Source organism: Carassius carassius, chromosome 45 (genome assembly GCF_963082965.1).
Source record: "Carassius carassius chromosome 45, fCarCar2.1, whole genome shotgun sequence".
NCBI lineage: Eukaryota > Metazoa > Chordata > Actinopteri > Cypriniformes > Cyprinidae > Carassius > Carassius carassius.
In genome coordinates this window covers 20167477-20175593 of record NC_081799.1, presented here as the reverse complement: position 1 = coordinate 20175593, position 8117 = coordinate 20167477, and the positions used below count along the sequence as shown (strand labels likewise).

At 35.4% G+C, this 8117-nt stretch overlaps 1 protein-coding gene and 1 long non-coding RNA gene across 3 annotated transcripts in view; both read right to left on the bottom strand.

The window, feature by feature from the left end:
• LOC132127184 (cell adhesion molecule DSCAM-like) overlaps positions 1-8117 on the bottom strand; it is a 76963-nt gene that overhangs the window by 46916 nt on the left and 21930 nt on the right. The window lies entirely within an intron of this gene.
• On the bottom strand, positions 3129-6431 carry LOC132127755 (uncharacterized). The gene is made up of 3 exons (XR_009427592.1): positions 6099-6431; positions 4527-4769; positions 3129-3709 (listed from the first exon to the last, which is right to left on the bottom strand). It is a non-coding gene; the product is annotated as an uncharacterized LOC132127755 (long non-coding RNA).

Sequence of the window (8117 nt, the reverse complement as noted above, 5' to 3'; positions counted from 1 at the left end):
AGCTCCTCAATTTGCTTCTGGAGTGCTGCCCCATAATTGCTGTTTGCAGCTATATTTCATTATTATTATTATTATTTCTAATTTATTATTAAATATTGTTTATCATTTATTTTTACAAACACTTACAAAATATTTTTAAGAAAATGGGTTGCATGTTCCCATGCTAAACTCATTGTGACACTATGCAGCTGTGGTCTTATGTGTGTATGAGTGTATGTGTGAAGGCAAATTAGTGCGTGTATGTGTGTATACTTGTTTATGCTACATTGTGGGGACAAGCCTGCAGTCCCCACGACGGAAAGTAATTATTAAAAAAATTGTAAACGTTGATTATCTGAAAGTGTAACAACGCAAACAGGTTTTCATTAAGGGGTAGGTTTATAGTTGGGTTAGGGGATAAAAAAATATTGTTTGGTCAGTAAAAAAGGAACAGAAGTCTATGGAAAGCACCCACAATTCACAGAAACAAATGTGTGTGTGTGTGTGTGTGTGTCTGTGTGTGTGTGTGTGTGTGTGTGTGTGTGTGTGTGTATGAAAGCAAAAATTTTCTTTAAATGGTAAATGTAAATTATAAGTAAAAAAACCGTTAACAATATTTATGACTGAATCAAACTGATTACATTATATTAGAATAGTCAGAATTTAAAGGTCAGATCAAAATGGCAAAAGGTCTGCTTTTTAAAACCAAAGCAGAAAGCTCAACTAACCAGCAAATGTTAGTTCTATAGCAAAACAAACATTTCATAATTCAGTTCTGCACTGCACATGATGAAAACGACACAAAAAATTGGGGTATTAACCACATGAGACTCTCTCTTCCTCTCAGGGTTAGTACGTAATGGTCTTTCTGTCAGCTGCTCCACCTGAACAATGTGCATTGAATGTTACCCTGGAGACGACAATTACTCCATTACGCTTTTGTGGAGTTGACATTGTTCTTTGAGTTTTCTACATCTTCCCTGAAAAAGCCACGCTTGCCCTCATGCAAAAACGTGCAAGAGTTTCCAAGAATCCACATCGCACAAGTCACCAAATCACAGATCTTTTGGCTCATGCCGCCGGACACAGCCACACGCATCTTCGTAATTTAAACGAACAACGCCATTTTTGACGCGCTCGAATTTTACCTTTCATCCCAACCACAGCTGCTGCTATCTGAGGTAATTAGCCCCTAGCTACGGTTTAATTGCCTGTCAGCACATGCAGTAAAATGCAGGTTAAACGCCCAGGTGCCAAAAGGCTGTGTTTCCTCTGTGGCAGCCACCTGCAGCGCTGTGATGCACAAGACAGCTTGCGCTCGTGCGGCAGACAGACAGTATAGAGCAAGACGCTCCTTACAGCTGTCCTGTGAAGCTTGCAAATTTGCAAAAGTCAGGTTGTCACGTCTGATACACCCACTTTCTACCAAGAACACCCCTCCCTCCACAGCCTCTCTCGAGCAAAACCGTGATTCTTTCTCTTTCCTTGACAGCTGTTCTTTTTCCGGCTATGTAGTGAACAAAAAAAGAGCTTTTAGCTATTTCAGAGACAGTTTGCATTCTATCTGACTCTTCACTACGAGACGTATTGGTCTCTTTAGGTGTGATGTGACAGGCGAGAGGAAGGTGAGTCTGTAACGATGGCAACCAGCGGAGTGACTCGTAGGCTGTGACATTAGCGGGTGGAGACGGGGGTTGGGGGAAGGTCGGTTTGCTGGAGGCAGATCAGAGCAATGTGTCACAGGGCTACTGCACCAAGACATTCTTGCCGTCTCCTCCTCGCAGGAATAAGCTCTGAGAAAGAGAAAATAATCCCTTTTTAGGGCCCTGCATCTGAGAACGTCAAGCCCTCAGCAATGTCTTACTCAAAATTCATGCGACTGAACATTCAGAGTGGAATTTTGTATGCATTATACATGGAGCTTTTTTGATGAACTCGGCCGTTTGAAATTGGACAGCGCAGGTCTGTGTGCTATACGAAAAGCCCTTGGCATGTTTTCGCCACACCAGGATGGCGCTGTGGGGGAAATGTAAAATAAAAAAGGCGACTGCGTGGTTTAATTAGTAGTGGCTGTTAAGGCAAACATCACTCTCACTATTTCACAGACTAGCCAGCTAACAGAAAACGTTCTCAAAATGTTCTGGCAAGGTTGTCTCAAAGTTGCAAACAAACATTCTTCCAGGAATGTTCGTTCAAAGTTCTCTGGTTAAAATGCTTTTACAACAAAAAAATTGGACATTCAAAGAACTTTCAGAAATAACATTTTCATAACTCATTGGGAACCTTAGAAAACATTCTTAGAGCGTATTTTGTTAGGTACATATCGCACACGGATAAAAAACCCTGGTGTGTGATAAAAAACCCAGGTGTGTGGCTTTGTTTGTGCTGCAAATTGTTTGTGCTACAAACAGGAATGATATTTAAAATCTTGTGGCTTTTTTAAGTGAAAACAATTTGTAGGATTTACTTTTCACTTGAAAACTTCACAAATAATTACATTACACCATCACTATTGCGCATTTACATATTATATATGTATACAAAACCCTAAACTCTGAGTATTAGTGCTGTCAAATTGATTAATTGCAATTAAAAAAAAGTTTGTTTACATAATGTATGTACTGTGTATATTGCACTGTATATGTAAATATACACACATACACGTATATATTTAAGTTTAATGTGTAATGTGTATTTACATACACATATATTACATAAACACAAACTTTTATTTTGAATCCGATTAATCACAATTAATATTCAGCACTACTAAATATTAAACTTTGGTTTGTTACTTGACCCACATCGTTGGTGCTACATTAATCACACATATAAGAGAGTCACTTTTGAGAATACACCACAGGGAACACCCTAGCAACTGCTTATCAATGGCAACAACTCACAACTTTTGAACAGGCAAGTAACATTTTCTTCTGTAACTACAAATATTGCATTTTGAATGTGACTGATAAAGCACTAGCATTATAGTCATATTTGAGGAATTAGTTAATCAAAGAATGTTTTGGTTTTCGTTGGGAATTAATTCTCCAGAACCATATTTACACAAAAGATCAGACTCTATTTATAAAGTACACTGTATTACAAATTAAAAATGACAAATCTAAAACAACCAAAAATACTAGCATATTGATAATAGTAAAATAAATAAATGAAGCTGAGCTCAGGGTGCCATTTATCCTGTTTGTCTACTCACAAACACTGATGAGACACACGATTTATACCTCTTAGATCTGAACTAGTCAACAGGAGTTTCTCACAGGTGTCTGCGATGGATCAATGAGCTAGTAACATCTCCCAGAGATCAATCTAAGAAGCAGACGTGGCATGATCAGAACAGTTTTCCACATTATGCAGAGCAAACTGACAGGTCTTTGATCGCGACAACAGACGCCACAGAAAAGAAGCTCCCCTGCTCCTCTCCGTATCCGCTTTCATGTCTGGTGAGGTTCTGGAGCTTTGGGCATATGGTGCCTGGATCTCCAGTGATGACAAGTGACAGGTTAACAGAGCCACCCGTGGGGGGCGCCACACTGCGGCGGGGGGAGAAGGTGGGCTGTGAGTTTGCTAAACACTCCCATCTGTTCATATCCTGAGGCGCTACTGTATCATCTTATGCAGATGAACTTGTGCGGGAGGCACATTAGCGTGCGCACACAGCGGAGTTAAGAAAACAGCTAGATGAGAAACCCAGCACAGCTTCAGCTTCTGCCTGCGAGGAAACATTGTTTTGTGAATCAGATCAATTTAAGGACATTCATGTAATCCTGCTGACCCAGTTTTACTCATTAAACAAAGCTAGGCCGGAGGCTGTGTCTCTTAGGAAAACCAAGGTAGCAACTGACTAGCAGTTTGTTGAACCTAGCAACCTAAACAGTTTAAGAAACAGCTGAGACTTTCAGTTAGCTTTAGCAACAATGCTAATAACTCCAAAAATGTATTTCCTCTAAACACTATGTACTTTTTTTTTTTCACAATATTAATGTTCTTTGCTAACATAAAGTGAAAAATAGTCGTTAAAGGGCATGTTTTTTCTTTACACTGGAGTTGTGTATATCCTTAAAATCTTAAAAACAGATTAAATCTGTGTTATTTACAGTACATGCACAAAAAGCTAGAGATTTAGGTATTATTGTGGAGGATTTTTTTTTTTAAGCAGATGTCTTATCCTGTGGAAAATCTGCAAAACAAATAGTCAGATTAGAGGTTTGAGAACATTGAAACACATGTTATTTTACGATCGGTTGATACACAGAGAGCTTGATCTCTATAATCCTATAGTATGTAACTAGATACATGTATTATATTTGCTTTGGCTCAGAGACGAGTTTAAAATAAACCTAAGAAGCTTTTGACGGAAACAAGAAATTGCCGTATTTCAAATAAAATCTTCAAATCCGTGTTGAACTGATGTAATTACTTCACTAATATACTCTGCAAGTTATGAAGCTGTGAGTTAACAGAGGACGGTGATAATGATAATAAAGAGTATTTTATCCTTATTGGGCTGATTAATGTCACACACTGACCTGATGGTTTAAAGAGTTTAAAGATGAACCGTGGTGCTCGGATGAACACAGTCAGAGTTGTTGAGGGCTCTGAAGAGGTAATGAGAGCGGATCTCAGAGGCTGTCAGACCGCAGTCCCTCATTAGGTGCCAATTAGACATTAACGGCCTGACTTACTGCCATGGAGAGAAGTGATCAGTCTCTGCCCACCCCACGGTCACCATGCAGGCCCAGACACAGCAAATACATACTGTGCTATGTTTTCTTAAATGATTTCTTATTTTAAAAAACACACAGATCTAGCTCATTTACTACAGCAAACTCAGTGAAGGAAATAATAAATGTTAAATATCAAATAAATGTTAAAAATATGCACCTATCGTAATCACTTATCACACTCTTAAAAATGTGCATTCTAAATAGGCATTTTCGATGCAATGCCATAAAAGAACCACTTGAGTAAACATTTCTTAACCATCTGGTGCTGTTCAGTCATCTTTGACTGAAACATTGGTTTTTAAGAATTTTCTACTTCATCAGAATGGTATGAAACTTGGTAAGGTTTTTGGCACTTAGTATGTGAACACAAACACAAAACTCATGGAGATTATTCAAAAAGGTTCAATGGTCCTGGAAAAATAGCCACATTTGTAATGTTCGCAGTCACAATTATCCGCTTTGGAAATGAATGGGAAATGAATTTCCTCTAGTGGAAATGTTCAGTACTGTGCTTAAATAAAGTCTTACTGGAAGCTATTTTTTTTTAGAGATCAGCTTCAAATTTGGAACACAGAATTAATATTTATAGCCTTAATTTTTACATAGCTTTAGACACATTTTGGAAAATATATTTCATATAAATTTTTTAAATAGTGTTTGTGCATTTATTATGATAATAAACTTAAACTTCTTTAACTTTTGTGTGTTTCATTTCTGCAATAATCTGCCAGGTGTCTTCTTTAAAAAGAGACCAGTCTTAAGTCTAAAGCAATCAAGATTTACAAGAGTTTAAATTGAAAAATGTCATTTTCATAAATGGATCAATTATTCCGTAAATATAATGTATTACAATTAAAACCCCTAAAAATACAAAACATTAAGAAAACAACAACAACAAAAAATTTTAAAAATCAAAAATATAGTAAATAAATATTAATTGAAATAAAAAAAGCAAGTACTGAAGCACCAGAGGGTTAAAAGAACCATTTTTCTCCCTAGTTTGAATAATATTTGAATAATCTAAATATTCTTTTTCCACTGTAAAGAACCTTTTGTGCATTGGAAAGGTTCTATGGATGTTAAAATTTCTTTATAGAACCATCAATGCCAATATTCTACAGGCAATATATAATAAAGTGCAGGTACAACGTGTGTCAAAGCTATGTCACAGCAGATAGATTCTCCTGAAGCACAATTGTGCTCTGGGTCAGCAAGTGTTTCAGCAGGCCGTCTGTTTAAACCACTTCAGCTCAGTGGAGAATCCTGACAGGTCACCAAAACCCAAATATTTGCTTTTAAGCTTCTGGCCGCTTTAATTCATTTGTTTTCATCTCTGCGTTAATTCTGTTCATCTCCATATGCCAGGCGGATTACCTCACACCAACAGATCTGCTGTCTGGATGCGGACACTTTAATTACTCTGCATGGCCCCTGTCTGTGTGGCCCTGGATTGCGTCCCAGGGGTCCATTTTTCAACCTACTTATGAGACAAGTGGCATCGCCATTACAGAGGGGAACTGTATGCAGTGACATCTTCAACTAAAGTCCAAAGACAGAGCAAGGATAAAACAAAAGTTGATGTTTAATGATTGTCGATTAGAAACGTTTCCTTAATTTTAAACTAAACAATGAACATCAAGATTATTAATAATTTGAGTTGAAATTAGCCTTTTCACATTATTTCCTTAACACTGTAATGAAAAAAGAAAAAAAGATGTATTATTTTTTTAATATATAATATAACATCCTCTTAATATTAACATATACAAGTCTGCATTAATTAAGTGTATTTAATGTTTTTAAAAGAGGTCTTTTATGTTTATTTAAGGCTGCATTAATTTGATAAAAAATACTGTAAAATATAAATATTATTACAATTTTGAATATTACATTTTTATTTAAATATATAAATTTTTTTAATGTGTTCCTGTAATGGCAACAAATAATATAATATAATATAATATAATATAATATAATATAATATAATATAATATAATATAATATAATATAATATAATATAATATAATATAATATAATATAATATAATATAAATGTTATTAATTAATAATATTAAGCTATTATTATTATTATTAAATTCATGCACATACACTTGGTAACTTGATAAATATCTAAATATACCATCAAACAAATGTTTTATTATATATGTATCATAAAATATATTATAGCTATATAAATATAAAATCATAATCAACACACACACACACACACACACACATTTATATATATATATATATATATATATATATATATATATATTTCATACAACATCTATAATTATAATATTAGAATAATTACAATACATGATTATATAAGAATAATAATAAAAAAAAAAACAATTGTGTGTTACAATTACATAATGAAAAACGGTGTTGGGGAGGGGCATGATGGCCTTGTACACAGAATGACTTCTCGGTACACATCCTTGTTGGTACAATGTCTTCCTCTTTTCCTTTAAATCTCCTATCTCAAGGGTCGGCATGCTAAGGTCACCCCTCCTCCACAGACCCCCGACTTCCACTCATCTGTCCATCTAATCTATCGAGACCCATCTGCTCAGTGCTCCCCGCACAGGAGAGCAGAGCACAGCCGTGACAACAGCAACACAAGCTGTTTGAAGAGTGTGCCCATCACTCACCAGTGTTTGTCCAGAGTCTAGATGCTGACTCGTTTAAAACCTAACCTCAACGACAGGTGCAAAGTCACAGCACAGTTTAAACATCAAAACATCCATGTTAAATGTCAGAGTAAAAAAAATGTACATATCAAACTTAAAATTCCATACACACCAAATATATTTTTTCGTTTAATTTTCACAATCATTTTTTTATCATTTAACATTTTATGTAGATTTATATAATATATATATTCAATTAATTAATTAATTAAACTAAGTAAAAAAATAAAAATATTAACTAAGTATGCAGAGATAAATTAATCAGTCTTAGATGATCCATTTAGGCACTCAATATTTTTGGCAAACGCAATCCTGACTGATTACATAGTAATAGGTTTTTATTAGCCAAACGGCACACCTGTCATGATATCCCGGAAAATAATACAGCACTCACGCACAGGTGGTTTCATTTGTGCAATAGACACACAGAGTCTCAAAAACAACTTGAGCCAAAAAAAACTAAACTAAACAAAACAAAAAATAAAATATAAACAAATACTCAGATGTCATCAATTATACATCCAGGTTCAGATGTTAACGTATTTATACATTTTAACACATTTTAACAAGTGCGGCATCTGGGGTTAGTCATTCATAAATTATTTGCCGTATGTTCACAATATTCATAGCAGCACTCATATCTGTGGAAAGAAACTGGTGTCTGGTGCCTCTGGCTTCAAGTGATGAGTCTACACGAC